Genomic DNA, 27443 nt, shown 5'->3' with positions numbered 1-27443 from the left:
GGAAATGGGCTGAGAAAAAGTTGTGTTTTCAAAGGCCCCTTTCGAGCCAGGCAGGACGCTCCGGCGTCGGAGGGGTTTTCCCTTGCACCACCGTCCCTATTCTGGGTGGGAATCAGGGCTGGGGTCCCAGCGGTGTGCTGTGCATGCTTGTGGGTCAGCGGGAGGAGGCGGCGTCCCGGCTAGCAGGCAGGGCTAGCGTCGCGCCCCCGGCGTTCCGTTCTTCCCTTGCGGCGTTGTCTTCGTGCCGGGCCTGTTAGGGAGCCTTTGAGCGGTATATGTGTGCGGGCTTCCCGTTGGGTGAATTGAGGGTAGACTAGGCGGCTACCCAGCAACCAGGGCAGCCGTGAGGATGAAGGGATAGGTGTGTGTGGCTTCTTCCTTTCAAGGGCTGGGCACGGGCAAGCCTATAATTAGCCGTTAGTGCCAGTGGCACTTCTGCCTGACACCTGGAGTCACTGTGGGCTCTTTGTTCCTGTCTTCCTTCGATAGCTCAGCTGGTAGAGCGGAGGACTGTAGGTTTAATTCTCCTGGGAATCCTTAGGTCGCTGGTTCAACTCCGGCTCGAAGGAACTGGCTTTTGTTTCCTTTGTTGCACGCTCTTCTTTAGCGCTCCCACTCTGCCCATTGCCCTGTTTTACTCCATTCGTGCGAGACAGGCCGATGGAAATCTGCTGCATTTAAAGCACCACTTGCCACTACTTTCCTCTACCACACCTGCTTCCAAGGATCTAGGCCACGGTTTACGCCTTCCTAGGCAGAGTTCCTTTTTCTTCGCCCTCCCGCACTCACAGCGTAGACATGGAGCTATCGATGTCAGGCTTCGGAAGTGCCATTTGTCACCCTGGTAGCGGGGCGCCTCTGTCATAAAATGGACTGGCCGAAGCTATGTCCCCAAGCTGTCCTCGGTGTTTTTTGCGTGGGGCAGAGGTGCCGGGGGGACTTAGTTTCTGGTGGCAGGCAGGGAGGAGGAGAACGTAGGGGGAAAAGAAAAGGCCCTTTAGTCGCTGAGAGTCCCTTGTCCTTCAGGCTCAACCGATCGTGTGCGCTGCTGACGGCGGGCTATCATGGTTGTAGCAACGTGTGCGTTTGCATGGTTTGCTCTCCCTTTGTCCATGGTTCCTCTGCGTCATATAGGTCATTTTATGGAGGAGTGTGAGGGCGCGGTTCCATTTCTTTCCTTTTGGGGCTTTGGTCCATCACATTTGTAGAGCTGGGACTTCTTCTGGGGCAACCGTGATTGCAGAGAGTGTGTAAAAGGCTTCTGGCGGAAAATTGCTAGAAGCGCGATCTGGCGGAATTTCTGTCAAGGAGCTGCCGGGCTATCCGTAGATTATCTGAAGCTTTGCTGTCCTTGGCCTGTGCACGGAATAGGCGGGCAGGGAGGCAACTCGTCCCCTTTACTTGGCAGTTTTTGCTCTTCTTGTTGTCATGAAGGGAGGCGTTAGGTATGTGTGGGTGTGCAAGGCACGGGCGTGTGTGACTTTCTCTGACGGTCTCTGGACAGGTTTATTTTGTTTAAAGGCAAGAAAGGGAAGCAGCGTTGTTTGCTATGTCACGTGTCCTTGCTGAGTGGAGGTCCTTTCCAAGGTGCTGGGCAAGCGTAAAGGTAATTTGTTTTGCGGGGTGAAGAGCTCTCTGGAGGGGGTTTGCGCTGAGTTGACAGCAGGTGGCGGAGGGGTTGGGGCACCTTGGAGGTAGAGGGGGAATTAGCTCAAATGGTAGAGCGCTCGCTTAGCATGTGAGAGGTAGCGGGATCGATACCCGCATTCTCCAAGCTGCTGCTGTTGGTGCAGCTGCTCTTTCCCTCCCATCGCTCTCTTTTTTTCATCCCCACCCGCTTGCACCCACATACACCCTTGACGTCTGCGCAGAAAGGAGCGTTCCGGTCCACTCTGGGCTTTGCGGCAAGCCTTTTGTCCTCAGGCAGCCAAAGGGGCAGCTTCTCTTTCAGGAGCGTGTGTGTCTGAGTTCTTTTCTTTTGGGAGTCTCTTTGTGTTTGTTTTTCCTGAGGGAGGCGTGGGAGGCCGAGTCGGGTGTGAAAGGGTGGGAGTGGGAATGTGTCAATTATTGACGAAGGGGAAGGGAAATGGGCTGAGAAAAAGTTGTGTTTTCAAAGGCCCCTTTCGAGCCAGGCAGGACGCTCCGGCGTCGGAGGGGTTTTCCCTTGCACCACCGTCCCTATTCTGGGTGGGAATCAGGGCTGGGGTCCCAGCGGTGTGCTGCGCGTGCTTGTGGGTCAGCGGGAGGAGGCGGCGTCCCGGCTAGCAGGCAGGGCTAGCGTCGTGCCCCCGGCGTTCCGTTCTTCCCTTGCGGCGTTGTCTTCGTGCCGTGCCTGTTAGGGAGCCTTTGAGCGGTATATGTGTGCGGGCTTCCCGTTGGGTGAATTGAGGGTAGACTAGGCGGCTACCCAGCAACCGGGGCAGCCGTGAGGATGAAGGGATAGGTGTGTGTGGCTTCTTCCTTTCAAGGGCTGGGCACGGGCAAGCCTATAATTAGCCGTTAGTGCCAGTGGCACTTCTGCCTGACACCTTGAGTCACTGTGGGCTCTTTGTTCCTGTCTTCCTTCGATAGCTCAGCTGGTAGAGCGGAGGACTGTAGGTTTAATTCTCCTGGGAATCCTTAGGTCGCTGGTTCAACTCCGGCTCGAAGGAACTGGCTTTTGTTTCCTTTGTTGCACGCTCTTCTTTAGCGCTCCCACTCTGCCCATTGCCCTGTTTTACTCCATTCGTGCGAGACAGGCCGATGGAAATCTGCTGCATTTAAAGCACCACTTGCCACTACTTTCCTCTACCACACCTGCTTCCAAGGATCTAGGCCACGGTTTACGCCTTCCTAGGCAGAGTTCCTTTTTCTTCGCCCTCCCGCACTCACAGCGTAGACATGGAGCTATCGATGTCAGGCTTCGGAAGTGCCATTTGTCACCCTGGTAGCGGGGCGCCTCTGTCATAAAATGGACTGGCCGAAGCTATGTCCCCAAGCTGTCCTCGGTGTTTTTTGCGTGGGGCAGAGGTGCCGGGGGGACTTAGTTTCTGGTGGCAGGCAGGGAGGAGGAGAACGTAGGGGGAAAAGAAAAGGCCCTTTAGTCGCTGAGAGTCCCTTGTCCTTCAGGCTCAACCGATCGTGTGCGCTGCTGACGGCGGGCTATCATGGTTGTAGCAACGTGTGCGTTTGCATGGTTTGCTCTCCCTTTGTCCATGGTTCCTCTGCGTCATATAGGTCATTTTATGGAGGAGTGTGAGGGCGCAGTTCCATTTCTTTCCTTTTGGGGCTTTGGTCCATCACATTTGTAGAGCTGGGACTTCTTCTGGGGCAACCGTGATTGCAGAGAGTGTGTAAAAGGCTTCTGGCGGAAAATTGCTAGAAGCGCGATCTGGCGGAATTTCTGTCAAGGAGCTGCCGGGCTATCCGTAGATTATCTGAAGCTTTGCTGTCCTTGGCCTGTGCACGGAATAGGCGGGCAGGGAGGCAACTCGTCCCCTTTACTTGGCAGTTTTTGCTCTTCTTGTTGTCATGAAGGGAGGCGTTAGGTATGTGTGGGTGTGCAAGGCACGGGCGTGTGTGACTTTCTCTGACGGTCTCTGGACAGGTTTATTTTGTTTAAAGGCAAGAAAGGGAAGCAGCGTTGTTTGCTATGTCACGTGTCCTTGCTGAGTGGAGGTCCTTTCCAAGGTGCTGGGCAAGCGTAAAGGTAATTTGTTTTGCGGGGTGAAGAGCTCTCTGGAGGGGGTTTGCGCTGAGTTGACAGCAGGTGGCGGAGGGGTTGGGGCACCTTGGAGGTAGAGGGGGAATTAGCTCAAATGGTAGAGCGCTCGCTTAGCATGTGAGAGGTAGCGGGATCGATACCCGCATTCTCCAAGCTGCTGCTGTTGGTGCAGCTGCTCTTTCCCTCCCATCGCTCTCTTTTTTTCATCCCCACCCGCTTGCACCCACATACACCCTTGACGTCTGCGCAGAAAGGAGCGTTCCGGTCCACTCTGGGCTTTGCGGCAAGCCTTTTGTCCTCAGGCAGCCAAAGGGGCAGCTTCTCTTTCAGGAGCGTGTGTGTCTGAGTTCTTTTCTTTTGGGAGTCTCTTTGTGTTTGTTTTTCCTGAGGGAGGCGTGGGAGGCCGAGTCGGGTGTGAAAGGGTGGGAGTGGGAATGTGTCAATTATTGACGAAGGGGAAGGGAAATGGGCTGAGAAAAAGTTGTGTTTTCAAAGGCCCCTTTCGAGCCAGGCAGGACGCTCCGGCGTCGGAGGGGTTTTCCCTTGCACCACCGTCCCTATTCTGGGTGGGAATCAGGGCTGGGGTCCCAGCGGTGTGCTGCGCGTGCTTGTGGGTCAGCGGGAGGAGGCGGCGTCCCGGCTAGCAGGCAGGGCTAGCGTCGCGCCCCCGGCGTTCCGTTCTTCCCTTGCGGCGTTGTCTTCGTGCCGTGCCTGTTAGGGAGCCTTTGAGCGGTATATGTGTGCGGGCTTCCCGTTGGGTGAATTGAGGGTAGACTAGGCGGCTACCCAGCAACCGGGGCAGCCGTGAGGATGAAGGGATAGGTGTGTGTGGCTTCTTCCTTTCAAGGGCTGGGCACGGGCAAGCCTATAATTAGCCGTTAGTGCCAGTGGCACTTCTGCCTGACACCTTGAGTCACTGTGGGCTCTTTGTTCCTGTCTTCCTTCGATAGCTCAGCTGGTAGAGCGGAGGACTGTAGGTTTAATTCTCCTGGGAATCCTTAGGTCGCTGGTTCAACTCCGGCTCGAAGGAACTGGCTTTTGTTTCCTTTGTTACACGCTCTTCTTTAGCGCTCCCACTCTGCCCATTGCCCTGTTTTACTCCATTCGTGCGAGACAGGCCGATGGAAATCTGCTGCATTTAAAGCACCACTTGCCACTACTTTCCTCTACCACACCTGCTTCCAAGGATCTAGGCCACGGTTTACGCCTTCCTAGGCAGAGTTCCTTTTTCTTCGCCCTCCCGCACTCACAGCGTAGACATGGAGCTATCGATGTCAGGCTTCGGAAGTGCCATTTGTCACCCTGGTAGCGGGGCGCCTCTGTCATAAAATGGACTGGCCGAAGCTATGTCCCCAAGCTGTCCTCGGTGTTTTTTGCGTGGGGCAGAGGTGCCGGGGGGACTTAGTTTCTGGTGGCAGGCAGGGAGGAGGAGAACGTAGGGGGAAAAGAAAAGGCCCTTTAGTCGCTGAGAGTCCCTTGTCCTACAGGCTCAACCGATCGTGTGCGCTGCTGACGGCGGGCTATCATGGTTGTAGCAACGTGTGCGTTTCCATGGTTTGCTCTCCCTTTGTCCATGGTTCCTCTGCGTCATATAGGTCATTTTATGGAGGAGTGTGAGGGCGCGGTTCCATTTCTTTCCTTTTGGGGCTTTGGTCCATCACATTTGTAGAGCTGGGATTTCTTCTGGGGCAACCGTGATTGCAGAGAGTGTGTAAAAGGCTTCTGGCGGAGAATTGCTAGAAGCGCGATCTGGCGGAATTTCTGTCAAGGAGCTGCCGGGCTATCCGTAGATTATCTGAAGCTTTGCTGTCCTTGGCCTGTGCACGGAATAGGCGGGCAGGGAGGCAACTCGTCCCCTTTACTTGGCAGTTTTTGCTCTTCTTGTTGTCATGAAGGGAGGCGTTAGGTATGTGTGGGTGTGCAAGGCACGGGCGTGTGTGACTTTCTCTGACGGTCTCTGGACAGGTGTATTTTGTTTAAAGGCAAGAAAGGGAAGCAGCGTTGTTTGCTATGTCACGTGTCCTTGCTGAGTGGAGGTCCTTTCCAAGGTGCTAGGCAAGCGTAAAGGTAATTTGTTTTGCGGGGTGAAGAGCTCTCTGGAGGAGGTTTGCGCTGAGTTGACAGCAGGTGGCGGAGGGGGTGGGGCACCTTGGAGGTAGAGGGGGAATTAGCTCAAATGGTAGAGCGCTCGCTTAGCATGTGAGAGGTAGCGGGATCGATACCCGCATTCTCCAAGCTGCTGCTGTTGGTGCAGCTGCTCTTTCCCTCCCATCGCTCTCTTTTTTTCATCCCCACCCGCTTGCACCCACATACACCCTTGACGTCTGCGCAGAAAGGAGCGTTCCGGTCCACTCTGGGCTTTGCGGCAAGCCTTTTGTCCTCAGGCAGCCAAAGGGGCAGCTTCTCTTTCAGGAGCGTGTGTGTCTGAGTTCTTTTCTTTTGGGAGTCTCTTTGTGTTTGTTTTTCCTGAGGGAGGCGTGGGAGGCCGAGTCGGGTGTGAAAGGGTGGGAGTGGGAATGTGTCAATTATTGACGAAGGGGAAGGGAAATGGGCTGAGAAAAAGTTGTGTTTTCAAAGGCCCCTTTCGAGCCAGGCAGGACGCTCCGGCGTCGGAGGGGTTTTCCCTTGCACCACCGTCCCTATTCTGGGTGGGAATCAGGGCTGGGGTCCCAGCGGTGTGCTGCGCGTGCTTGTGGGTCAGCGGGAGGAGGCGGCGTCCCGGCTAGCAGGCAGGGCTAGCGTCGTGCCCCCGGCGTTCCGTTCTTCCCTTGCGGCGTTGTCTTCGTGCCGTGCCTGTTAGGGAGCCTTTGAGCGGTATATGTGTGCGGGCTTCCCGTTGGGTGAATTGAGGGTAGACTAGGCGGCTACCCAGCAACCGGGGCAGCCGTGAGGATGAAGGGATAGGTGTGTGTGGCTTCTTCCTTTCAAGGGCTGGGCACGGGCAAGCCTATAATTAGCCGTTAGTGCCAGTGGCACTTCTGCCTGACACCTTGAGTCACTGTGGGCTCTTTGTTCCTGTCTTCCTTCGATAGCTCAGCTGGTAGAGCGGAGGACTGTAGGTTTAATTCTCCTGGGAATCCTTAGGTCGCTGGTTCAACTCCGGCTCGAAGGAACTGGCTTTTGTTTCCTTTGTTGCACGCTCTTCTTTAGCGCTCCCACTCTGCCCATTGCCCTGTTTTACTCCATTCGTGCGAGACAGGCCGATGGAAATCTGCTGCATTTAAAGCACCACTTGCCACTACTTTCCTCTACCACACCTGCTTCCAAGGATCTAGGCCACGGTTTACGCCTTCCTAGGCAGAGTTCCTTTTTCTTCGCCCTCCCGCACTCACAGCGTAGACATGGAGCTATCGATGTCAGGCTTCGGAAGTGCCATTTGTCACCCTGGTAGCGGGGCGCCTCTGTCATAAAATGGACTGGCCGAAGCTATGTCCCCAAGCTGTCCTCGGTGTTTTTTGCGTGGGGCAGAGGTGCCGGGGGGACTTAGTTTCTGGTGGCAGGCAGGGAGGAGGAGAACGTAGGGGGAAAAGAAAAGGCCCTTTAGTCGCTGAGAGTCCCTTGTCCTTCAGGCTCAACCGATCGTGTGCGCTGCTGACGGCGGGCTATCATGGTTGTAGCAACGTGTGCGTTTGCATGGTTTGCTCTCCCTTTGTCCATGGTTCCTCTGCGTCATATAGGTCATTTTATGGAGGAGTGTGAGGGCGCAGTTCCATTTCTTTCCTTTTGGGGCTTTGGTCCATCACATTTGTAGAGCTGGGACTTCTTCTGGGGCAACCGTGATTGCAGAGAGTGTGTAAAAGGCTTCTGGCGGAAAATTGCTAGAAGCGCGATCTGGCGGAATTTCTGTCAAGGAGCTGCCGGGCTATCCGTAGATTATCTGAAGCTTTGCTGTCCTTGGCCTGTGCACGGAATAGGCGGGCAGGGAGGCAACTCGTCCCCTTTACTTGGCAGTTTTTGCTCTTCTTGTTGTCATGAAGGGAGGCGTTAGGTATGTGTGGGTGTGCAAGGCACGGGCGTGTGTGACTTTCTCTGACGGTCTCTGGACAGGTTTATTTTGTTTAAAGGCAAGAAAGGGAAGCAGCGTTGTTTGCTATGTCACGTGTCCTTGCTGAGTGGAGGTCCTTTCCAAGGTGCTGGGCAAGCGTAAAGGTAATTTGTTTTGCGGGGTGAAGAGCTCTCTGGAGGGGGTTTGCGCTGAGTTGACAGCAGGTGGCGGAGGGGTTGGGGCACCTTGGAGGTAGAGGGGGAATTAGCTCAAATGGTAGAGCGCTCGCTTAGCATGTGAGAGGTAGCGGGATCGATACCCGCATTCTCCAAGCTGCTGCTGTTGGTGCAGCTGCTCTTTCCCTCCCATCGCTCTCTTTTTTTCATCCCCACCCGCTTGCACCCACATACACCCTTGACGTCTGCGCAGAAAGGAGCGTTCCGGTCCACTCTGGGCTTTGCGGCAAGCCTTTTGTCCTCAGGCAGCCAAAGGGGCAGCTTCTCTTTCAGGAGCGTGTGTGTCTGAGTTCTTTTCTTTTGGGAGTCTCTTTGTGTTTGTTTTTCCTGAGGGAGGCGTGGGAGGCCGAGTCGGGTGTGAAAGGGTGGGAGTGGGAATGTGTCAATTATTGACGAAGGGGAAGGGAAATGGGCTGAGAAAAAGTTGTGTTTTCAAAGGCCCCTTTCGAGCCAGGCAGGACGCTCCGGCGTCGGAGGGGTTTTCCCTTGCACCACCGTCCCTATTCTGGGTGGGAATCAGGGCTGGGGTCCCAGCGGTGTGCTGCGCGTGCTTGTGGGTCAGCGGGAGGAGGCGGCGTCCCGGCTAGCAGGCAGGGCTAGCGTCGTGCCCCCGGCGTTCCGTTCTTCCCTTGCGGCGTTGTCTTCGTGCCGTGCCTGTTAGGGAGCCTTTGAGCGGTATATGTGTGCAGGCTTCCCGTTGGGTGAATTGAGGGTAGACTAGGCGGCTACCCAGCAACCGGGGCAGCCGTGAGGATGAAGGGATAGGTGTGTGTGGCTTCTTCCTTTCAAGGGCTGGGCACGGGCAAGCCTATAATTAGCCGTTAGTGCCAGTGGCACTTCTGCCTGACACCTTGAGTCACTGTGGGCTCTTTGTTCCTGTCTTCCTTCGATAGCTCAGCTGGTAGAGCGGAGGACTGTAGGTTTAATTCTCCTGGGAATCCTTAGGTCGCTGGTTCAACTCCGGCTCGAAGGAACTGGCTTTTGTTTCCTTTGTTGCACGCTCTTCTTTAGCGCTCCCACTCTGCCCATTGCCCTGTTTTACTCCATTCGTGCGAGACAGGCCGATGGAAATCTGCTGCATTTAAAGCACCACTTGCCACTACTTTCCTCTACCACACCTGCTTCCAAGGATCTAGGCCACGGTTTACGCCTTCCTAGGCAGAGTTCCTTTTTCTTCGCCCTCCCGCACTCACAGCGTAGACATGGAGCTATCGATGTCAGGCTTCGGAAGTGCCATTTGTCACCCTGGTAGCGGGGCGCCTCTGTCATAAAATGGACTGGCCGAAGCTATGTCCCCAAGTTGTCCTCGGTGTTTTTTGCGTGGGGCAGAGGTGCCGGGGGGACTTAGTTTCTGGTGGCAGGCAGGGAGGAGGAGAACGTAGGGGGAAAAGAAAAGGCCCTTTAGTCGCTGAGAGTCCCTTGTCCTTCAGGCTCAACCGATCGTGTGCGCTGCTGACGGCGGGCTATCATGGTTGTAGCAACGTGTGCGTTTCCATGGTTTGCTCTCCCTTTGTCCATGGTTCCTCTGCGTCATAAAGGTCATTTTATGGAGGAGTGTGAGGGCGCGGTTCCATTTCTTTCCTTTTGGGGCTTTGGTCCATCACATTTGTAGAGCTGGGATTTCTTCTGGGGCAACCGTGATTGCAGAGAGCGTGTAAAAGGCTTCTGGCGGAGAATTGCTAGAAGCGCGATCTGGCGGAATTTCTGTCAAGGAGCTGCCAGGCTATCCGTAGATTATCTGAAGCTTTGCTGTCCTTGGCCTGTGCACGGAATAGGCGGGCAGGGAGGCAACTCGTCCCCTTTACTTGGCAGTTTTTGCTCTTCTTGTTGTCATGAAGGGAGGCGTTAGGTATGTGTGGGTGTGCAAGGCACGGGCGTGTGTGACTTTCTCTGACGGTCTCTGGACAGGTGTATTTTGTTTAAAGGCAAGAAAGGGAAGCAGCGTTGTTTGCTATGTCACGTGTCCTTGCTGAGTGGAGGTCCTTTCCAAGGTGCTGGGCAAGCGTAAAGGTAATTTGTTTTGCGGGGTGAAGAGCTCTCTGGAGGGGGTTTGCGCTGAGTTGACAGCAGGTGGCGGAGGGGGTGGGGCACCTTGGAGGTAGAGGGGGAATTAGCTCAAATGGTAGAGCGCTCGCTTAGCATGTGAGAGGTAGCGGGATCGATACCCGCATTCTCCAAGCTGCTGCTGTTGGTGCAGCTGCTCTTTCCCTCCCATCGCTCTCTTTTTTTCATCCCCACCCGCTTGCACCCACATACACCCTTGACGTCTGCGCAGAAAGGAGCGTTCCGGTCCACTCTGGGCTTTGCGGCAAGCCTTTTGTCCTCAGGCAGCCAAAGGGGCAGCTTCTCTTTCAGGAGCGTGTGTGTCTGAGTTCTTTTCTTTTGGGAGTCTCTTTGTGTTTGTTTTTCCTGAGGGAGGCGTGGGAGGCCGAGTCGGGTGTGAAAGGGTGGGAGTGGGAATGTGTCAATTATTGACGAAGGGGAAGGGAAATGGGCTGAGAAAAAGTTGTGTTTTCAAAGGCCCCTTTCGAGCCAGGCAGGACGCTCCGGCGTCGGAGGGGTTTTCCCTTGCACCACCGTCCCTATTCTGGGTGGGAATCAGGGCTGGGGTCCCAGCGGTGTGCTGCGCGTGCTTGTGGGTCAGCGGGAGGAGGCGGCGTCCCGGCTAGCAGGCAGGGCTAGCGTCGTGCCCCCGGCGTTCCGTTCTTCCCTTGCGGCGTTGTCTTCGTGCCGTGCCTGTTAGGGAGCCTTTGAGCGGTATATGTGTGCAGGCTTCCCGTTGGGTGAATTGAGGGTAGACTAGGCGGCTACCCAGCAACCGGGGCAGCCGTGAGGATGAAGGGATAGGTGTGTGTGGCTTCTTCCTTTCAAGGGCTGGGCACGGGCAAGCCTATAATTAGCCGTTAGTGCCAGTGGCACTTCTGCCTGACACCTTGAGTCACTGTGGGCTCTTTGTTCCTGTCTTCCTTCGATAGCTCAGCTGGTAGAGCGGAGGACTGTAGGTTTAATTCTCCTGGGAATCCTTAGGTCGCTGGTTCAACTCCGGCTCGAAGGAACTGGCTTTTGTTTCCTTTGTTGCACGCTCTTCTTTAGCGCTCCCACTCTGCCCATTGCCCTGTTTTACTCCATTCGTGCGAGACAGGCCGATGGAAATCTGCTGCATTTAAAGCACCACTTGCCACTACTTTCCTCTACCACACCTGCTTCCAAGGATCTAGGCCACGGTTTACGCCTTCCTAGGCAGAGTTCCTTTTTCTTCGCCCTCCCGCACTCACAGCGTAGACATGGAGCTATCGATGTCAGGCTTCGGAAGTGCCATTTGTCACCCTGGTAGCGGGGCGCCTCTGTCATAAAATGGACTGGCCGAAGCTATGTCCCCAAGTTGTCCTCGGTGTTTTTTGCGTGGGGCAGAGGTGCCGGGGGGACTTAGTTTCTGGTGGCAGGCAGGGAGGAGGAGAACGTAGGGGGAAAAGAAAAGGCCCTTTAGTCGCTGAGAGTCCCTTGTCCTTCAGGCTCAACCGATCGTGTGCGCTGCTGACGGCGGGCTATCATGGTTGTAGCAACGTGTGCGTTTCCATGGTTTGCTCTCCCTTTGTCCATGGTTCCTCTGCGTCATAAAGGTCATTTTATGGAGGAGTGTGAGGGCGCGGTTCCATTTCTTTCCTTTTGGGGCTTTGGTCCATCACATTTGTAGAGCTGGGATTTCTTCTGGGGCAACCGTGATTGCAGAGAGCGTGTAAAAGGCTTCTGGCGGAGAATTGCTAGAAGCGCGATCTGGCGGAATTTCTGTCAAGGAGCTGCCGGGCTATCCGTAGATTATCTGAAGCTTTGCTGTCCTTGGCCTGTGCACGGAATAGGCGGGCAGGGAGGCAACTCGTCCCCTTTACTTGGCAGTTTTTGCTCTTCTTGTTGTCATGAAGGGAGGCGTTAGGTATGTGTGGGTGTGCAAGGCACGGGCGTGTGTGACTTTCTCTGACGGTCTCTGGACAGGTGTATTTTGTTTAAAGGCAAGAAAGGGAAGCAGCGTTGTTTGCTATGTCACGTGTCCTTGCTGAGTGGAGGTCCTTTCCAAGGTGCTGGGCAAGCGTAAAGGTAATTTGTTTTGCGGGGTGAAGAGCTCTCTGGAGGGGGTTTGCGCTGAGTTGACAGCAGGTGGCGGAGGGGGTGGGGCACCTTGGAGGTAGAGGGGGAATTAGCTCAAATGGTAGAGCGCTCGCTTAGCATGTGAGAGGTAGCGGGATCGATACCCGCATTCTCCAAGCTGCTGCTGTTGGTGCAGCTGCTCTTTCCCTCCCATCGCTCTCTTTTTTTCATCCCCACCCGCTTGCACCCACATACACCCTTGACGTCTGCGCAGAAAGGAGCGTTCCGGTCCACTCTGGGCTTTGCGGCAAGCCTTTTGTCCTCAGGCAGCCAAAGGGGCAGCTTCTCTTTCAGGAGCGTGTGTGTCTGAGTTCTTTTCTTTTGGGAGTCTCTTTGTGTTTGTTTTTCCTGAGGGAGGCGTGGGAGGCCGAGTCGGGTGTGAAAGGGTGGGAGTGGGAATGTGTCAATTATTGACGAAGGGGAAGGGAAATGGGCTGAGAAAAAGTTGTGTTTTCAAAGGCCCCTTTCGAGCCAGGCAGGACGCTCCGGCGTCGGAGGGGTTTTCCCTTGCACCACCGTCCCTATTCTGGGTGGGAATCAGGGCTGGGGTCCCAGCGGTGTGCTGCGCGTGCTTGTGGGTCAGCGGGAGGAGGCGACGTCCCGGCTAGCAGGCAGGGCTAGCGTCGCGCCCCCGGCGTTCCGTTCTTCCCTTGCGGCGTTGTCTTCGTGCCGTGCCTGTTAGGGAGCCTCTGAGCGGTATATGTGTGCGGGCTTCCCGTTGGGTGAATTGAGGGTAGACTAGGCGGCTACCCAGCAACCAGGGCAGCCGTGAGGATGAAGGGATAGGTGTGTGTGGCTTCTTCCTTTCAAGGGCTGGGCACGGGCAAGCCTATAATTAGCCGTTAGTGCCAGTGGCACTTCTGCCTGACACCTTGAGTCACTGTGGGCTCTTTGTTCCTGTCTTCCTTCGATAGCTCAGCTGGTAGAGCGGAGGACTGTAGGTTTAATTCTCCTGGGAATCCTTAGGTCGCTGGTTCAACTCCGGCTCGAAGGAACTGGCTTTTGTTTCCTTTGTTGCACGCTCTTCTTTAGCGCTCCCACTCTGCCCATTGCCCTGTTTTACTCCATTCGTGCGAGACAGGCCGATGGAAATCTGCTGCATTTAAAGCACCACTTGCCACTACTTTCCTCTACCACACCTGCTTCCAAGGATCTAGGCCACGGTTTACGCCTTCCTAGGCAGAGTTCCTTTTTCTTCGCCCTCCCGCACTCACAGCGTAGACATGGAGCTATCGATGTCAGGCTTCGGAAGTGCCATTTGTCACCCTGGTAGCGGGGCGCCTCTGTCATAAAATGGACTGGCCGAAGCTATGTCCCCAAGCTGTCCTCGGTGTTTTTTGCGTGGGGCAGAGGTGCCGGGGGGACTTAGTTTCTGGTGGCAGGCAGGGAGGAGGAGAACATAGGGGGAAAAGAAAAGGCCCTTTAGTCGCTGAGAGTCCCTTGTCCTTCAGGCTCAACCGATCGTGTGCGCTGCTGACGGCGGGCTATTCTGCTCATGGTTGTAGCAACGTGTGCGTTTGCATGGTTTGCTCTCCCTTTGTCCATGGTTCCTCTGCGTCATAAAGGTCATTTTATGGAGGAGTGTGAGGGCGCGGTTCCATTTCTTTCCTTTTGGGGCTTTGGTCCATCACATTTGTAGAGCTGGGATTTCTTCTGGGGCAACCGTGATTGCAGAGAGTGTGTAAAAGGCTTCTGGCGGAGAATTGCTAGAAGCGCGATCTGGCGGAATTTCTGTCAAGGAGCTGCCGGGCTATCCGTAGATTATCTGAAGCTTTGCTGTCCTTGGCCTGTGCACGGAATAGGCGGGCAGGGAGGCAACTCGTCCCCTTTACTTGGCAGTTTTTGCTCTTCTTGTTGTCATGAAGGGAGGCGTTAGGTATGTGTGGGTGTGCAAGGCACGGGCGTGTGTGACTTTCTCTGACGGTCTCTGGACAGGTGTATTTTGTTTAAAGGCAAGAAAGGGAAGCAGCGTTGTTTGCTATGTCACGTGTCCTTGCTGAGTGGAGGTCCTTTCCAAGGTGCTGGGCAAGCGTAAAGGTAATTTGTTTTGCGGGGTGAAGAGCTCTCTGGAGGGGGTTTGCGCTGAGTTGACAGCAGGTGGCGGAGGGGGTGGGGCACCTTGGAGGTAGAGGGGGAATTAGCTCAAATGGTAGAGCGCTCGCTTAGCATGTGAGAGGTAGCGGGATCGATACCCGCATTCTCCAAGCTGCTGCTGTTGGTGCAGCTGCTCTTTCCCTCCCATCGCTCTCTTTTTTTCATCCCCACCCGCTTGCACCCACATACACCCTTGACGTCTGCGCAGAAAGGAGCGTTCCGGTCCACTCTGGGCTTTGCGGCAAGCCTTTTGTCCTCAGGCAGCCAAAGGGGCAGCTTCTCTTTCAGGAGCGTGTGTGTCTGAGTTCTTTTCTTTTGGGAGTCTCTTTGTGTTTGTTTTTCCTGAGGGAGGCGTGGGAGGCCGAGTCGGGTGTGAAAGGGTGGGAGTGGGAATGTGTCAATTATTGACGAAGGGGAAGGGAAATGGGCTGAGAAAAAGTTGTGTTTTCAAAGGCCCCTTTCGAGCCAGGCAGGACGCTCCGGCGTCGGAGGGGTTTTCCCTTGCACCACCGTCCCTATTCTGGGTGGGAATCAGGGCTGGGGTCCCAGCGGTGTGCTGCGCGTGCTTGTGGGTCAGCGGGAGGAGGCGACGTCCCGGCTAGCAGGCAGGGCTAGCGTCGCGCCCCCGGCGTTCCGTTCTTCCCTTGCGGCGTTGTCTTCGTGCCGTGCCTGTTAGGGAGCCTCTGAGCGGTATATGTGTGCGGGCTTCCCGTTGGGTGAATTGAGGGTAGACTAGGCGGCTACCCAGCAACCAGGGCAGCCGTGAGGATGAAGGGATAGGTGTGTGTGGCTTCTTCCTTTCAAGGGCTGGGCACGGGCAAGCCTATAATTAGCCGTTAGTGCCAGTGGCACTTCTGCCTGACACCTTGAGTCACTGTGGGCTCTTTGTTCCTGTCTTCCTTCGATAGCTCAGCTGGTAGAGCGGAGGACTGTAGGTTTAATTCTCCTGGGAATCCTTAGGTCGCTGGTTCAACTCCGGCTCGAAGGAACTGGCTTTTGTTTCCTTTGTTGCACGCTCTTCTTTAGCGCTCCCACTCTGCCCATTGCCCTGTTTTACTCCATTCGTGCGAGACAGGCCGATGGAAATCTGCTGCATTTAAAGCACCACTTGCCACTACTTTCCTCTACCACACCTGCTTCCAAGGATCTAGGCCACGGTTTACGCCTTCCTAGGCAGAGTTCCTTTTTCTTCGCCCTCCCGCACTCACAGCGTAGACATGGAGCTATCGATGTCAGGCTTCGGAAGTGCCATTTGTCACCCTGGTAGCGGGGCGCCTCTGTCATAAAATGGACTGGCCGAAGCTATGTCCCCAAGCTGTCCTCGGTGTTTTTTGCGTGGGGCAGAGGTGCCGGGGGGACTTAGTTTCTGGTGGCAGGCAGGGAGGAGGAGAACATAGGGGGAAAAGAAAAGGCCCTTTAGTCGCTGAGAGTCCCTTGTCCTTCAGGCTCAACCGATGGTGTGCGCTGCTGACGGCGGGCTATTCTGCTCATGGTTGTAGCAACGTGTGCGTTTGCATGGTTTGCTCTCCCTTTGTCCATGGTTCCTCTGCGTCATAAAGGTCATTTTATGGAGGAGTGTGAGGGCGCGGTTCCATTTCTTTCCTTTTGGGGCTTTGGTCCATCACATTTGTAGAGCTGGGATTTCTTCTGGGGCAACCGTGATTGCAGAGAGTGTGTAAAAGGCTTCTGGCGGAAAATTGCTAGAAGCGCGATCTGGCGGAATTTCTGTCAAGGAGCTGCCGGGCTATCCGTAGATTATCTGAAGCTTTGCTGTCCTTGGCCTGTGCACGGAATAGGCGGGCAGGGAGGCAACTCGTCCCCTTTACTTGGCAGTTTTTGCTCTTCTTGTTGTCATGAAGGGAGGCGTTAGGTATGTGTGGGTGTGCAAGGCACGGGCGTGTGTGACTTTCTCTGACGGTCTCTGGACAGGTTTATTTTGTTTAAAGGCAAGAAAGGGAAGCAGCGTTGTTTGCTATGTCACGTGTCCTTGCTGAGTGGAGGTCCTTTCCAAGGTGCTGGGCAAGCGTAAAGGTAATTTGTTTTGCGGGGTGAAGAGCTCTCTGGAGGGGGTTTGCGCTGAGTTGACAGCAGGTGGCGGAGGGGGTGGGGCACCTTGGAGGTAGAGGGGGAATTAGCTCAAATGGTAGAGCGCTCGCTTAGCATGTGAGAGGTAGCGGGATCGATACCCGCATTCTCCAAGCTGCTGCTGTTGGTGCAGCTGCTCTTTCCCTCCCATCGCTCTCTTTTTTTCATCCCCACCCGCTTGCACCCACATACACCCTTGACGTCTGCGCAGAAAGGAGCGTTCCGGTCCACTCTGGGCTTTGCGGCAAGCCTTTTGTCCTCAGGCAGCCAAAGGGGCAGCTTCTCTTTCAGGAGCGTGTGTGTCTGAGTTCTTTTCTTTTGGGAGTCTCTTTGTGTTTGTTTTTCCTGAGGGAGGCGTGGGAGGCCGAGTCGGGTGTGAAAGGGTGGGAGTGGGAATGTGTCAATTATTGACGAAGGGGAAGGGAAATGGGCTGAGAAAAAGTTGTGTTTTCAAAGGCCCCTTTCGAGCCAGGCAGGACGCTCCGGCGTCGGAGGGGTTTTCCCTTGCACCACCGTCCCTATTCTGGGTGGGAATCAGGGCTGGGGTCCCAGCGGTGTGCTGCGCGTGCTTGTGGGTCAGCGGGAGGAGGCGACGTCCCGGCTAGCAGGCAGGGCTAGCGTCGCGCCCCCGGCGTTCCGTTCTTCCCTTGCGGCGTTGTCTTCGTGCCGTGCCTGTTAGGGAGCCTCTGAGCGGTATATGTGTGCGGGCTTCCCGTTGGGTGAATTGAGGGTAGACTAGGCGGCTACCCAGCAACCAGGGCAGCCGTGAGGATGAAGGGATAGGTGTGTGTGGCTTCTTCCTTTCAAGGGCTGGGCACGGGCAAGCCTATAATTAGCCGTTAGTGCCAGTGGCACTTCTGCCTGACACCTTGAGTCACTGTGGGCTCTTTGTTCCTGTCTTCCTTCGATAGCTCAGCTGGTAGAGCGGAGGACTGTAGGTTTAATTCTCCTGGGAATCCTTAGGTCGCTGGTTCAACTCCGGCTCGAAGGAACTGGCTTTTGTTTCCTTTGTTGCACGCTCTTCTTTAGCGCTCCCACTCTGCCCATTGCCCTGTTTTACTCCATTCGTGCGAGACAGGCCGATGGAAATCTGCTGCATTTAAAGCACCACTTGCCACTACTTTCCTCTACCACACCTGCTTCCAAGGATCTAGGCCACGGTTTACGCCTTCCTAGGCAGAGTTCCTTTTTCTTCGCCCTCCCGCACTCACAGCGTAGACATGGAGCTATCGATGTCAGGCTTCGGAAGTGCCATTTGTCACCCTGGTAGCGGGGCGCCTCTGTCATAAAATGGACTGGCCGAAGCTATGTCCCCAAGCTGTCCTCGGTGTTTTTTGCGTGGGGCAGAGGTGCCGGGGGGACTTAGTTTCTGGTGGCAGGCAGGGAGGAGGAGAACATAGGGGGAAAAGAAAAGGCCCTTTAGTCGCTGAGAGTCCCTTGTCCTTCAGGCTCAACCGATCGTGTGCGCTGCTGACGGCGGGCTATTCTGCTCATGGTTGTAGCAACGTGTGCGTTTGCATGGTTTGCTCTCCCTTTGTCCATGGTTCCTCTGCGTCATATAGGTCATTTTATGGAGGAGTGTGAGGGCGCAGTTCCATTTCTTTCCTTTTGGGGCTTTGGTCCATCACATTTGTAGAGCTGGGACTTCTTCTGGGGCAACCGTGATTGCAGAGAGTGTGTAAAAGGCTTCTGGCGGAAAATTGCTAGAAGCGCGATCTGGCGGAATTTCTGTCAAGGAGCTGCCGGGCTATCCGTAGATTATCTGAAGCTTTGCTGTCCTTGGCCTGTGCACGGAATAGGCGGGCAGGGAGGCAACTCGTCCCCTTTACTTGGCAGTTTTTGCTCTTCTTGTTGTCATGAAGGGAGGCGTTAGGTATGTGTGGGTGTGCAAGGCACGGGCGTGTGTGACTTTCTCTGACGGTCTCTGGACAGGTTTATTTTGTTTAAAGGCAAGAAAGGGAAGCAGCGTTGTTTGCTATGTCACGTGTCCTTGCTGAGTGGAGGTCCTTTCCAAGGTGCTGGGCAAGCGTAAAGGTAATTTGTTTTGCGGGGTGAAGAGCTCTCTGGAGGGGGTTTGCGCTGAGTTGACAGCAGGTGGCGGAGGGGTTGGGGCACCTTGGAGGTAGAGGGGGAATTAGCTCAAATGGTAGAGCGCTCGCTTAGCATGTGAGAGGTAGCGGGATCGATACCCGCATTCTCCAAGCTGCTGCTGTTGGTGCAGCTGCTCTTTCCCTCCCATCGCTCTCTTTTTTTCATCCCCACCCGCTTGCACCCACATACACCCTTGACGTCTGCGCAGAAAGGAGCGTTCCGGTCCACTCTGGGCTTTGCGGCAAGCCTTTTGTCCTCAGGCAGCCAAAGGGGCAGCTTCTCTTTCAGGAGCGTGTGTGTCTGAGTTCTTTTCTTTTGGGAGTCTCTTTGTGTTTGTTTTTCCTGAGGGAGGCGTGGGAGGCCGAGTCGGGTGTGAAAGGGTGGGAGTGGGAATGTGTCAATTATTGACGAAGGGGAAGGGAAATGGGCTGAGAAAAAGTTGTGTTTTCAAAGGCCCCTTTCGAGCCAGGCAGGACGCTCCGGCGTCGGAGGGGTTTTCCCTTGCACCACCGTCCCTATTCTGGGTGGGAATCAGGGCTGGGGTCCCAGCGGTGTGCTGCGCGTGCTTGTGGGTCAGCGGGAGGAGGCGGCGTCCCGGCTAGCAGGCAGGGCTAGCGTCGTGCCCCCGGCGTTCCGTTCTTCCCTTGCGGCGTTGTCTTCGTGCCGTGCCTGTTAGGGAGCCTTTGAGCGGTATATGTGTGCGGGCTTCCCGTTGGGTGAATTGAGGGTAGACTAGGCGGCTACCCAGCAACCGGGGCAGCCGTGAGGATGAAGGGATAGGTGTGTGTGGCTTCTTCCTTTCAAGGGCTGGGCACGGGCAAGCCTATAATTAGCCGTTAGTGCCAGTGGCACTTCTGCCTGACACCTTGAGTCACTGTGGGCTCTTTGTTCCTGTCTTCCTTCGATAGCTCAGCTGGTAGAGCGGAGGACTGTAGGTTTAATTCTCCTGGGAATCCTTAGGTCGCTGGTTCAACTCCGGCTCGAAGGAACTGGCTTTTGTTTCCTTTGTTGCACGCTCTTCTTTAGCGCTCCCACTCTGCCCATTGCCCTGTTTTACTCCATTCGTGCGAGACAGGCCGATGGAAATCTGCTGCATTTAAAGCACCACTTGCCACTACTTTCCTCTACCACACCTGCTTCCAAGGATCTAGGCCACGGTTTACGCCTTCCTAGGCAGAGTTCCTTTTTCTTCGCCCTCCCGCACTCACAGCGTAGACATGGAGCTATCGATGTCAGGCTTCGGAAGTGCCATTTGTCACCCTGGTAGCGGGGCGCCTCTGTCATAAAATGGACTGGCCGAAGCTATGTCCCCAAGTTGTCCTCGGTGTTTTTTGCGTGGGGCAGAGGTGCCGGGGGGACTTAGTTTCTGGTGGCAGGCAGGGAGGAGGAGAACGTAGGGGGAAAAGAAAAGGCCCTTTAGTCGCTGAGAGTCCCTTGTCCTTCAGGCTCAACCGATCGTGTGCGCTGCTGACGGCGGGCTATCATGGTTGTAGCAACGTGTGCGTTTGCATGGTTTGCTCTCCCTTTGTCCATGGTTCCTCTGCGTCATAAAGGTCATTTTATGGAGGAGTGTGAGGGCGCGGTTCCATTTCTTTCCTTTTGGGGCTTTGGTCCATCACATTTGTAGAGCTGGGATTTCTTCTGGGGCAACCGTGATTGCAGAGAGCGTGTAAAAGGCTTCTGGCGGAGAATTGCTAGAAGCGCGATCTGGCGGAATTTCTGTCAAGGAGCTGCCGGGCTATCCGTAGATTATCTGAAGCTTTGCTGTCCTTGGCCTGTGCACGGAATAGGCGGGCAGGGAGGCAACTCGTCCCCTTTACTTGGCAGTTTTTGCTCTTCTTGTTGTCATGAAGGGAGGCGTTAGGTATGTGTGGGTGTGCAAGGCACGGGCGTGTGTGACTTTCTCTGACGGTCTCTGGACAGGTGTATTTTGTTTAAAGGCAAGAAAGGGAAGCAGCGTTGTTTGCTATGTCACGTGTCCTTGCTGAGTGGAGGTCCTTTCCAAGGTGCTGGGCAAGCGTAAAGGTAATTTGTTTTGCGGGGTGAAGAGCTCTCTGGAGGGGGTTTGCGCTGAGTTGACAGCAGGTGGCGGAGGGGGTGGGGCACCTTGGAGGTAGAGGGGGAATTAGCTCAAATGGTAGAGCGCTCGCTTAGCATGTGAGAGGTAGCGGGATCGATACCCGCATTCTCCAAGCTGCTGCTGTTGGTGCAGCTGCTCTTTCCCTCCCATCGCTCTCTTTTTTTCATCCCCACCCGCTTGCACCCACATACACCCTTGACGTCTGCGCAGAAAGGAGCGTTCCGGTCCACTCTGGGCTTTGCGGCAAGCCTTTTGTCCTCAGGCAGCCAAAGGGGCAGCTTCTCTTTCAGGAGCGTGTGTGTCTGAGTTCTTTTCTTTTGGGAGTCTCTTTGTGTTTGTTTTTCCTGAGGGAGGCGTGGGAGGCCGAGTCGGGTGTGAAAGGGTGGGAGTGGGAATGTGTCAATTATTGACGAAGGGGAAGGGAAATGGGCTGAGAAAAAGTTGTGTTTTCAAAGGCCCCTTTCGAGCCAGGCAGGACGCTCCGGCGTCGGAGGGGTTTTCCCTTGCACCACCGTCCCTATTCTGGGTGGGAATCAGGGCTGGGGTCCCAGCGGTGTGCTGCGCGTGCTTGTGGGTCAGCGGGAGGAGGCGGCGTCCCGGCTAGCAGGCAGGGCTAGCGTCGCGCCCCCGGCGTTCCGTTCTTCCCTTGCGGCGTTGTCTTCGTGCCGTGCCTGTTAGGGAGCCTCTGAGCGGTATATGTGTGCGGGCTTCCCGTTGGGTGAATTGAGGGTAGACTAGGCGGCTACCCAGCAACCAGGGCAGCCGTGAGGATGAAGGGATAGGTGTGTGTGGCTTCTTCCTTTCAAGGGCTGGGCACGGGCAAGCCTATAATTAGCCGTTAGTGCCAGTGGCACTTCTGCCTGACACCTTGAGTCACTGTGGGCTCTTTGTTCCTGTCTTCCTTCGATAGCTCAGCTGGTAGAGCGGAGGACTGTAGGTTTAATTCTCCTGGGAATCCTTAGGTCGCTGGTTCAACTCCGGCTCGAAGGAACTGGCTTTTGTTTCCTTTGTTGCACGCTCTTCTTTAGCGCTCCCACTCTGCCCATTGCCCTGTTTTACTCCATTCGTGCGAGACAGGCCGATGGAAATCTGCTGCATTTAAAGCACCACTTGCCACTACTTTCCTCTACCACACCTGCTTCCAAGGATCTAGGCCACGGTTTACGCCTTCCTAGGCAGAGTTCCTTTTTCTTCGCCCTCCCGCACTCACAGCGTAGACATGGAGCTATCGATGTCAGGCTTCGGAAGTGCCATTTGTCACCCTGGTAGCGGGGCGCCTCTGTCATAAAATGGACTGGCCGAAGCTATGTCCCCAAGCTGTCCTCGGTGTTTTTTGCGTGGGGCAGAGGTGCCGGGGGGACTTAGTTTCTGGTGGCAGGCAGGGAGGAGGAGAACATAGGGGGAAAAGAAAAGGCCCTTTAGTCGCTGAGAGTCCCTTGTCCTTCAGGCTCAACCGATCGTGTGCGCTGCTGACGGCGGGCTATTCTGCTCATGGTTGTAGCAACGTGTGCGTTTGCATGGTTTGCTCTCCCTTTGTCCATGGTTCCTCTGCGTCATAAAGGTCATTTTATGGAGGAGTGTGAGGGCGCGGTTCCATTTCTTTCCTTTTGGGGCTTTGGTCCATCACATTTGTAGAGCTGGGATTTCTTCTGGGGCAACCGTGATTGCAGAGAGTGTGTAAAAGGCTTCTGGCGGAGAATTGCTAGAAGCGCGATCTGGCGGAATTTCTGTCAAGGAGCTGCCGGGCTATCCGTAGATTATCTGAAGCTTTGCTGTCCTTGGCCTGTGCACGGAATAGGCGGGCAGGGAGGCAACTCGTCCCCTTTACTTGGCAGTTTTTGCTCTTCTTGTTGTCATGAAGGGAGGCGTTAGGTATGTGTGGGTGTGCAAGGCACGGGCGTGTGTGACTTTCTCTGACGGTCTCTGGACAGGTTTATTTTGTTTAAAGGCAAGAAAGGGAAGCAGCGTTGTTTGCTATGTCACGTGTCCTTGCTGAGTGGAGGTCCTTTCCAAGGTGCTGGGCAAGCGTAAAGGTAATTTGTTTTGCGGGGTGAAGAGCTCTCTGGAGGGGGTTTGCGCTGAGTTGACAGCAGGTGGCGGAGGGGGTGGGGCACCTTGGAGGTAGAGGGGGAATTAGCTCAAATGGTAGAGCGCTCGCTTAGCATGTGAGAGGTAGCGGGATCGATACCCGCATTCTCCAAGCTGCTGCTGTTGGTGCAGCTGCTCTTTCCCTCCCATCGCTCTCTTTTTTTCATCCCCACCCGCTTGCACCCACATACACCCTTGACGTCTGCGCAGAAAGGAGCGTTCCGGTCCACTCTGGGCTTTGCGGCAAGCCTTTTGTCCTCAGGCAGCCAAAGGGGCAGCTTCTCTTTCAGGAGCGTGTGTGTCTGAGTTCTTTTCTTTTGGGAGTCTCTTTGTGTTTGTTTTTCCTGAGGGAGGCGTGGGAGGCCGAGTCGGGTGTGAAAGGGTGGGAGTGGGAATGTGTCAATTATTGACGAAGGGGAAGGGAAATGGGCTGAGAAAAAGTTGTGTTTTCAAAGGCCCCTTTCGAGCCAGGCAGGACGCTCCGGCGTCGGAGGGGTTTTCCCTTGCACCACCGTCCCTATTCTGGGTGGGAATCAGGGCTGGGGTCCCAGCGGTGTGCTGCGCGTGCTTGTGGGTCAGCGGGAGGAGGCGACGTCCCGGCTAGCAGGCAGGGCTAGCGTCGCGCCCCCGGCGTTCCGTTCTTCCCTTGCGGCGTTGTCTTCGTGCCGGGCCTGTTAGGGAGCCTTTGAGCGGTATATGTGTGCGGGCTTCCCGTTGGGTGAATTGAGGGTAGACTAGGCGGCTACCCAGCAACCAGGGCAGCCGTGAGGATGAAGGGATAGGTGTGTGTGGCTTCTTCCTTTCAAGGGCTGGGCACGGGCAAGCCTATAATTAGCCGTTAGTGCCAGTGGCACTTCTGCCTGACACCTGGAGTCACTGTGGGCTCTTTGTTCCTGTCTTCCTTCGATAGCTCAGCTGGTAGAGCGGAGGACTGTAGGTTTAATTCTCCTGGGAATCCTTAGGTCGCTGGTTCAACTCCGGCTCGAAGGAACTGGCTTTTGTTTCCTTTGTTGCACGCTCTTCTTTAGCGCTCCCACTCTGCCCATTGCCCTGTTTTACTCCATTCGTGCGAGACAGGCCGATGGAAATCTGCTGCATTTAAAGCACCACTTGCCACTACTTTCCTCTACCACACCTGCTTCCAAGGATCTAGGCCACGGTTTACGCCTTCCTAGGCAGAGTTCCTTTTTCTTCGCCCTCCCGCACTCACAGCGTAGACATGGAGCTATCGATGTCAGGCTTCGGAAGTGCCATTTGTCACCCTGGTAGCGGGGCGCCTCTGTCATAAAATGGACTGGCCGAAGCTATGTCCCCAAGCTGTCCTCGGTGTTTTTTGCGTGGGGCAGAGGTGCCGGGGGGACTTAGTTTCTGGTGGCAGGCAGGGAGGAGGAGAACGTAGGGGGAAAAGAAAAGGCCCTTTAGTCGCTGAGAGTCCCTTGTCCTTCAGGCTCAACCGATCGTGTGCGCTGCTGACGGCGGGCTATCATGGTTGTAGCAACGTGTGCGTTTGCATGGTTTGCTCTCCCTTTGTCCATGGTTCCTCTGCGTCATATAGGTCATTTTATGGAGGAGTGTGAGGGCGCGGTTCCATTTCTTTCCTTTTGGGGCTTTGGTCCATCACATTTGTAGAGCTGGGACTTCTTCTGGGGCAACCGTGATTGCAGAGAGTGTGTAAAAGGCTTCTGGCGGAAAATTGCTAGAAGCGCGATCTGGCGGAATTTCTGTCAAGGAGCTGCCGGGCTATCCGTAGATTATCTGAAGCTTTGCTGTCCTTGGCCTGTGCACGGAATAGGCGGGCAGGGAGGCAACTCGTCCCCTTTACTTGGCAGTTTTTGCTCTTCTTGTTGTCATGAAGGGAGGCGTTAGGTATGTGTGGGTGTGCAAGGCACGGGCGTGTGTGACTTTCTCTGACGGTCTCTGGACAGGTTTATTTTGTTTAAAGGCAAGAAAGGGAAGCAGCGTTGTTTGCTATGTCACGTGTCCTTGCTGAGTGGAGGTCCTTTCCAAGGTGCTGGGCAAGCGTAAAGGTAATTTGTTTTGCGGGGTGAAGAGCTCTCTGGAGGGGGTTTGCGCTGAGTTGACAGCAGGTGGCGGAGGGGGTGGGGCACCTTGGAGGTAGAGGGGGAATTAGCTCAAATGGTAGAGCGCTCGCTTAGCATGTGAGAGGTAGCGGGATCGATACCCGCATTCTCCAAGCTGCTGCTGTTGGTGCAGCTGCTCTTTCCCTCCCATCGCTCTCTTTTTTTCATCCCCACCCGCTTGCACCCACATACACCCTTGACGTCTGCGCAGAAAGGAGCGTTCCGGTCCACTCTGGGCTTTGCGGCAAGCCTTTTGTCCTCAGGCAGCCAAAGGGGCAGCTTCTCTTTCAGGAGCGTGTGTGTCTGAGTTCTTTTCTTTTGGGAGTCTCTTTGTGTTTGTTTTTCCTGAGGGAGGCGTGGGAGGCCGAGTCGGGTGTGAAAGGGTGGGAGTGGGAATGTGTCAATTATTGACGAAGGGGAAGGGAAATGGGCTGAGAAAAAGTTGTGTTTTCAAAGGCCCCTTTCGAGCCAGGCAGGACGCTCCGGCGTCGGAGGGGTTTTCCCTTGCACCACCGTCCCTATTCTGGGTGGGAATCAGGGCTGGGGTCCCAGCGGTGTGCTGCGCGTGCTTGTGGGTCAGCGGGAGGAGGCGGCGTCCCGGCTAGCAGGCAGGGCTAGCGTCGTGCCCCCGGCGTTCCGTTCTTCCCTTGCGGCGTTGTCTTCGTGCCGTGCCTGTTAGGGAGCCTTTGAGCGGTATATGTGTGCGGGCTTCCCGTTGGGTGAATTGAGGGTAGACTAGGCGGCTACCCAGCAACCGGGGCAGCCGTGAGGATGAAGGGATAGGTGTGTGTGGCTTCTTCCTTTCAAGGGCTGGGCACGGGCAAGCCTATAATTAGCCGTTAGTGCCAGTGGCACTTCTGCCTGACACCTTGAGTCACTGTGGGCTCTTTGTTCCTGTCTTCCTTCGATAGCTCAGCTGGTAGAGCGGAGGACTGTAGGTTTAATTCTCCTGGGAATCCTTAGGTCGCTGGTTCAACTCCGGCTCGAAGGAACTGGCTTTTGTTTCCTTTGTTGCACGCTCTTCTTTAGCGCTCCCACTCTGCCCATTGCCCTGTTTTACTCCATTCGTGCGAGACAGGCCGATGGAAATCTGCTGCATTTAAAGCACCACTTGCCACTACTTTCCTCTACCACACCTGCTTCCAAGGATCTAGGCCACGGTTTACGCCTTCCTAGGCAGAGTTCCTTTTTCTTCGCCCTCCCGCACTCACAGCGTAGACATGGAGCTATCGATGTCAGGCTTCGGAAGTGCCATTTGTCACCCTGGTAGCGGGGCGCCTCTGTCATAAAATGGACTGGCCGAAGCTATGTCCCCAAGCTGTCCTCGGTGTTTTTTGCGTGGGGCAGAGGTGCCGGGGGGACTTAGTTTCTGGTGGCAGGCAGGGAGGAGGAGAACGTAGGGGGAAAAGAAAAGGCCCTTTAGTCGCTGAGAGTCCCTTGTCCTTCAGGCTCAACCGATCGTGTGCGCTGCTGACGGCGGGCTATCATGGTTGTAGCAACGTGTGCGTTTGCATGGTTTGCTCTCCCTTTGTCCATGGTTCCTCTGCGTCATATAGGTCATTTTATGGAGGAGTGTGAGGGCGCGGTTCCATTTCTTTCCTTTTGGGGCTTTGGTCCATCACATTTGTAGAGCTGGGACTTCTTCTGGGGCAACCGTGATTGCAGAGAGTGTGTAAAAGGCTTCTGGCGGAAAATTGCTAGAAGCGCGATCTGGCGGAATTTCTGTCAAGGAGCTGCCGGGCTATCCGTAGATTATCTGAAGCTTTGCTGTCCTTGGCCTGTGCACGGAATAGGCGGGCAGGGAGGCAACTCGTCCCCTTTACTTGGCAGTTTTTGCTCTTCTTGTTGTCATGAAGGGAGGCGTTAGGTATGTGTGGGTGTGCAAGGCACGGGCGTGTGTGACTTTCTCTGACGGTCTCTGGACAGGTTTATTTTGTTTAAAGGCAAGAAAGGGAAGCAGCGTTGTTTGCTATGTCACGTGTCCTTGCTGAGTGGAGGTCCTTTCCAAGGTGCTGGGCAAGCGTAAAGGTAATTTGTTTTGCGGGGTGAAGAGCTCTCTGGAGGGGGTTTGCGCTGAGTTGACAGCAGGTGGCGGAGGGGTTGGGGCACCTTGGAGGTAGAGGGGGAATTAGCTCAAATGGTAGAGCGCTCGCTTAGCATGTGAGAGGTAGCGGGATCGATACCCGCATTCTCCAAGCTGCTGCTGTTGGTGCAGCTGCTCTTTCCCTCCCATCGCTCTCTTTTTTTCATCCCCACCCGCTTGCACCCACATACACCCTTGACGTCTGCGCAGAAAGGAGCGTTCCGGTCCACTCTGGGCTTTGCGGCAAGCCTTTTGTCCTCAGGCAGCCAAAGGGGCAGCTTCTCTTTCAGGAGCGTGTGTGTCTGAGTTCTTTTCTTTTGGGAGTCTCTTTGTGTTTGTTTTTCCTGAGGGAGGCGTGGGAGGCCGAGTCGGGTGTGAAAGGGTGGGAGTGGGAATGTGTCAATTATTGACGAAGGGGAAGGGAAATGGGCTGAGAAAAAGTTGTGTTTTCAAAGGCCCCTTTCGAGCCAGGCAGGACGCTCCGGCGTCGGAGGGGTTTTCCCTTGCACCACCGTCCCTATTCTGGGTGGGAATCAGGGCTGGGGTCCCAGCGGTGTGCTGCGCGTGCTTGTGGGTCAGCGGGAGGAGGCGGCGTCCCGGCTAGCAGGCAGGGCTAGCGTCGTGCCCCCGGCGTTCCGTTCTTCCCTTGCGGCGTTGTCTTCGTGCCGTGCCTGTTAGGGAGCCTTTGAGCGGTATATGTGTGCAGGCTTCCCGTTGGGTGAATTGAGGGTAGACTAGGCGGCTACCCAGCAACCGGGGCAGCCGTGAGGATGA

At 55.3% G+C, this 27443-nt stretch overlaps 26 non-coding genes across 26 annotated transcripts; all 26 read left to right on the top strand.

Annotated features, from left to right (window-relative positions):
• Positions 1-479: 479 nt before the first annotated feature.
• On the top strand, positions 480-569 carry TRNAY-GUA (transfer RNA tyrosine (anticodon GUA)). Its single transcript is given in 2 exon segments — positions 480-516; positions 534-569. It is a non-coding gene; the product is annotated as a tRNA-Tyr (tRNA).
• Positions 570-1700: 1131 nt separating this feature from the next.
• On the top strand, positions 1701-1773 carry TRNAA-AGC (transfer RNA alanine (anticodon AGC)). The gene has a single exon. It is a non-coding gene; the product is annotated as a tRNA-Ala (tRNA).
• A 788-nt stretch (positions 1774-2561) lies between these two features.
• On the top strand, positions 2562-2651 carry TRNAY-GUA (transfer RNA tyrosine (anticodon GUA)). Its single transcript is given in 2 exon segments — positions 2562-2598; positions 2616-2651. It is a non-coding gene; the product is annotated as a tRNA-Tyr (tRNA).
• Positions 2652-3782: 1131 nt separating this feature from the next.
• TRNAA-AGC (transfer RNA alanine (anticodon AGC)) lies at positions 3783-3855 on the top strand. The gene has a single exon. It is a non-coding gene; the product is annotated as a tRNA-Ala (tRNA).
• A 788-nt stretch (positions 3856-4643) lies between these two features.
• On the top strand, positions 4644-4733 carry TRNAY-GUA (transfer RNA tyrosine (anticodon GUA)). The gene is given in 2 exon segments: positions 4644-4680; positions 4698-4733. It is a non-coding gene; the product is annotated as a tRNA-Tyr (tRNA).
• A 1131-nt stretch (positions 4734-5864) lies between these two features.
• Positions 5865-5937, top strand: TRNAA-AGC (transfer RNA alanine (anticodon AGC)). Its single transcript has one exon. It is a non-coding gene; the product is annotated as a tRNA-Ala (tRNA).
• A 788-nt stretch (positions 5938-6725) lies between these two features.
• TRNAY-GUA (transfer RNA tyrosine (anticodon GUA)) lies at positions 6726-6815 on the top strand. The gene is given in 2 exon segments: positions 6726-6762; positions 6780-6815. It is a non-coding gene; the product is annotated as a tRNA-Tyr (tRNA).
• Positions 6816-7946: 1131 nt separating this feature from the next.
• On the top strand, positions 7947-8019 carry TRNAA-AGC (transfer RNA alanine (anticodon AGC)). Its single transcript has one exon. It is a non-coding gene; the product is annotated as a tRNA-Ala (tRNA).
• Positions 8020-8807: 788 nt separating this feature from the next.
• TRNAY-GUA (transfer RNA tyrosine (anticodon GUA)) lies at positions 8808-8897 on the top strand. Its single transcript is given in 2 exon segments — positions 8808-8844; positions 8862-8897. It is a non-coding gene; the product is annotated as a tRNA-Tyr (tRNA).
• A 1131-nt stretch (positions 8898-10028) lies between these two features.
• On the top strand, positions 10029-10101 carry TRNAA-AGC (transfer RNA alanine (anticodon AGC)). Its single transcript has one exon. It is a non-coding gene; the product is annotated as a tRNA-Ala (tRNA).
• Positions 10102-10889: 788 nt separating this feature from the next.
• TRNAY-GUA (transfer RNA tyrosine (anticodon GUA)) lies at positions 10890-10979 on the top strand. The gene is given in 2 exon segments: positions 10890-10926; positions 10944-10979. It is a non-coding gene; the product is annotated as a tRNA-Tyr (tRNA).
• Positions 10980-12110: 1131 nt separating this feature from the next.
• TRNAA-AGC (transfer RNA alanine (anticodon AGC)) lies at positions 12111-12183 on the top strand. Its single transcript has one exon. It is a non-coding gene; the product is annotated as a tRNA-Ala (tRNA).
• Positions 12184-12971: 788 nt separating this feature from the next.
• Positions 12972-13061, top strand: TRNAY-GUA (transfer RNA tyrosine (anticodon GUA)). The gene is given in 2 exon segments: positions 12972-13008; positions 13026-13061. It is a non-coding gene; the product is annotated as a tRNA-Tyr (tRNA).
• A 1137-nt stretch (positions 13062-14198) lies between these two features.
• On the top strand, positions 14199-14271 carry TRNAA-AGC (transfer RNA alanine (anticodon AGC)). Its single transcript has one exon. It is a non-coding gene; the product is annotated as a tRNA-Ala (tRNA).
• A 788-nt stretch (positions 14272-15059) lies between these two features.
• On the top strand, positions 15060-15149 carry TRNAY-GUA (transfer RNA tyrosine (anticodon GUA)). Its single transcript is given in 2 exon segments — positions 15060-15096; positions 15114-15149. It is a non-coding gene; the product is annotated as a tRNA-Tyr (tRNA).
• A 1137-nt stretch (positions 15150-16286) lies between these two features.
• On the top strand, positions 16287-16359 carry TRNAA-AGC (transfer RNA alanine (anticodon AGC)). Its single transcript has one exon. It is a non-coding gene; the product is annotated as a tRNA-Ala (tRNA).
• Positions 16360-17147: 788 nt separating this feature from the next.
• TRNAY-GUA (transfer RNA tyrosine (anticodon GUA)) lies at positions 17148-17237 on the top strand. Its single transcript is given in 2 exon segments — positions 17148-17184; positions 17202-17237. It is a non-coding gene; the product is annotated as a tRNA-Tyr (tRNA).
• Positions 17238-18374: 1137 nt separating this feature from the next.
• Positions 18375-18447, top strand: TRNAA-AGC (transfer RNA alanine (anticodon AGC)). The gene has a single exon. It is a non-coding gene; the product is annotated as a tRNA-Ala (tRNA).
• A 788-nt stretch (positions 18448-19235) lies between these two features.
• TRNAY-GUA (transfer RNA tyrosine (anticodon GUA)) lies at positions 19236-19325 on the top strand. The gene is given in 2 exon segments: positions 19236-19272; positions 19290-19325. It is a non-coding gene; the product is annotated as a tRNA-Tyr (tRNA).
• Positions 19326-20456: 1131 nt separating this feature from the next.
• Positions 20457-20529, top strand: TRNAA-AGC (transfer RNA alanine (anticodon AGC)). The gene has a single exon. It is a non-coding gene; the product is annotated as a tRNA-Ala (tRNA).
• Positions 20530-21317: 788 nt separating this feature from the next.
• On the top strand, positions 21318-21407 carry TRNAY-GUA (transfer RNA tyrosine (anticodon GUA)). Its single transcript is given in 2 exon segments — positions 21318-21354; positions 21372-21407. It is a non-coding gene; the product is annotated as a tRNA-Tyr (tRNA).
• A 1137-nt stretch (positions 21408-22544) lies between these two features.
• TRNAA-AGC (transfer RNA alanine (anticodon AGC)) lies at positions 22545-22617 on the top strand. The gene has a single exon. It is a non-coding gene; the product is annotated as a tRNA-Ala (tRNA).
• Positions 22618-23405: 788 nt separating this feature from the next.
• TRNAY-GUA (transfer RNA tyrosine (anticodon GUA)) lies at positions 23406-23495 on the top strand. The gene is given in 2 exon segments: positions 23406-23442; positions 23460-23495. It is a non-coding gene; the product is annotated as a tRNA-Tyr (tRNA).
• Positions 23496-24626: 1131 nt separating this feature from the next.
• Positions 24627-24699, top strand: TRNAA-AGC (transfer RNA alanine (anticodon AGC)). Its single transcript has one exon. It is a non-coding gene; the product is annotated as a tRNA-Ala (tRNA).
• A 788-nt stretch (positions 24700-25487) lies between these two features.
• TRNAY-GUA (transfer RNA tyrosine (anticodon GUA)) lies at positions 25488-25577 on the top strand. Its single transcript is given in 2 exon segments — positions 25488-25524; positions 25542-25577. It is a non-coding gene; the product is annotated as a tRNA-Tyr (tRNA).
• A 1131-nt stretch (positions 25578-26708) lies between these two features.
• On the top strand, positions 26709-26781 carry TRNAA-AGC (transfer RNA alanine (anticodon AGC)). The gene has a single exon. It is a non-coding gene; the product is annotated as a tRNA-Ala (tRNA).
• Positions 26782-27443: the final 662 nt, after the last annotated feature.

Source organism: Lepidochelys kempii, chromosome 2 (genome assembly GCF_965140285.1).
Source record: "Lepidochelys kempii isolate rLepKem1 chromosome 2, rLepKem1.hap1, whole genome shotgun sequence".
Classification (NCBI taxonomy): domain Eukaryota; kingdom Metazoa; phylum Chordata; order Testudines; family Cheloniidae; genus Lepidochelys; species Lepidochelys kempii.
The sequence above is the reverse complement of the archived record's forward strand: the minus strand, read 5'-3'. Positions and strand labels throughout refer to the sequence as shown.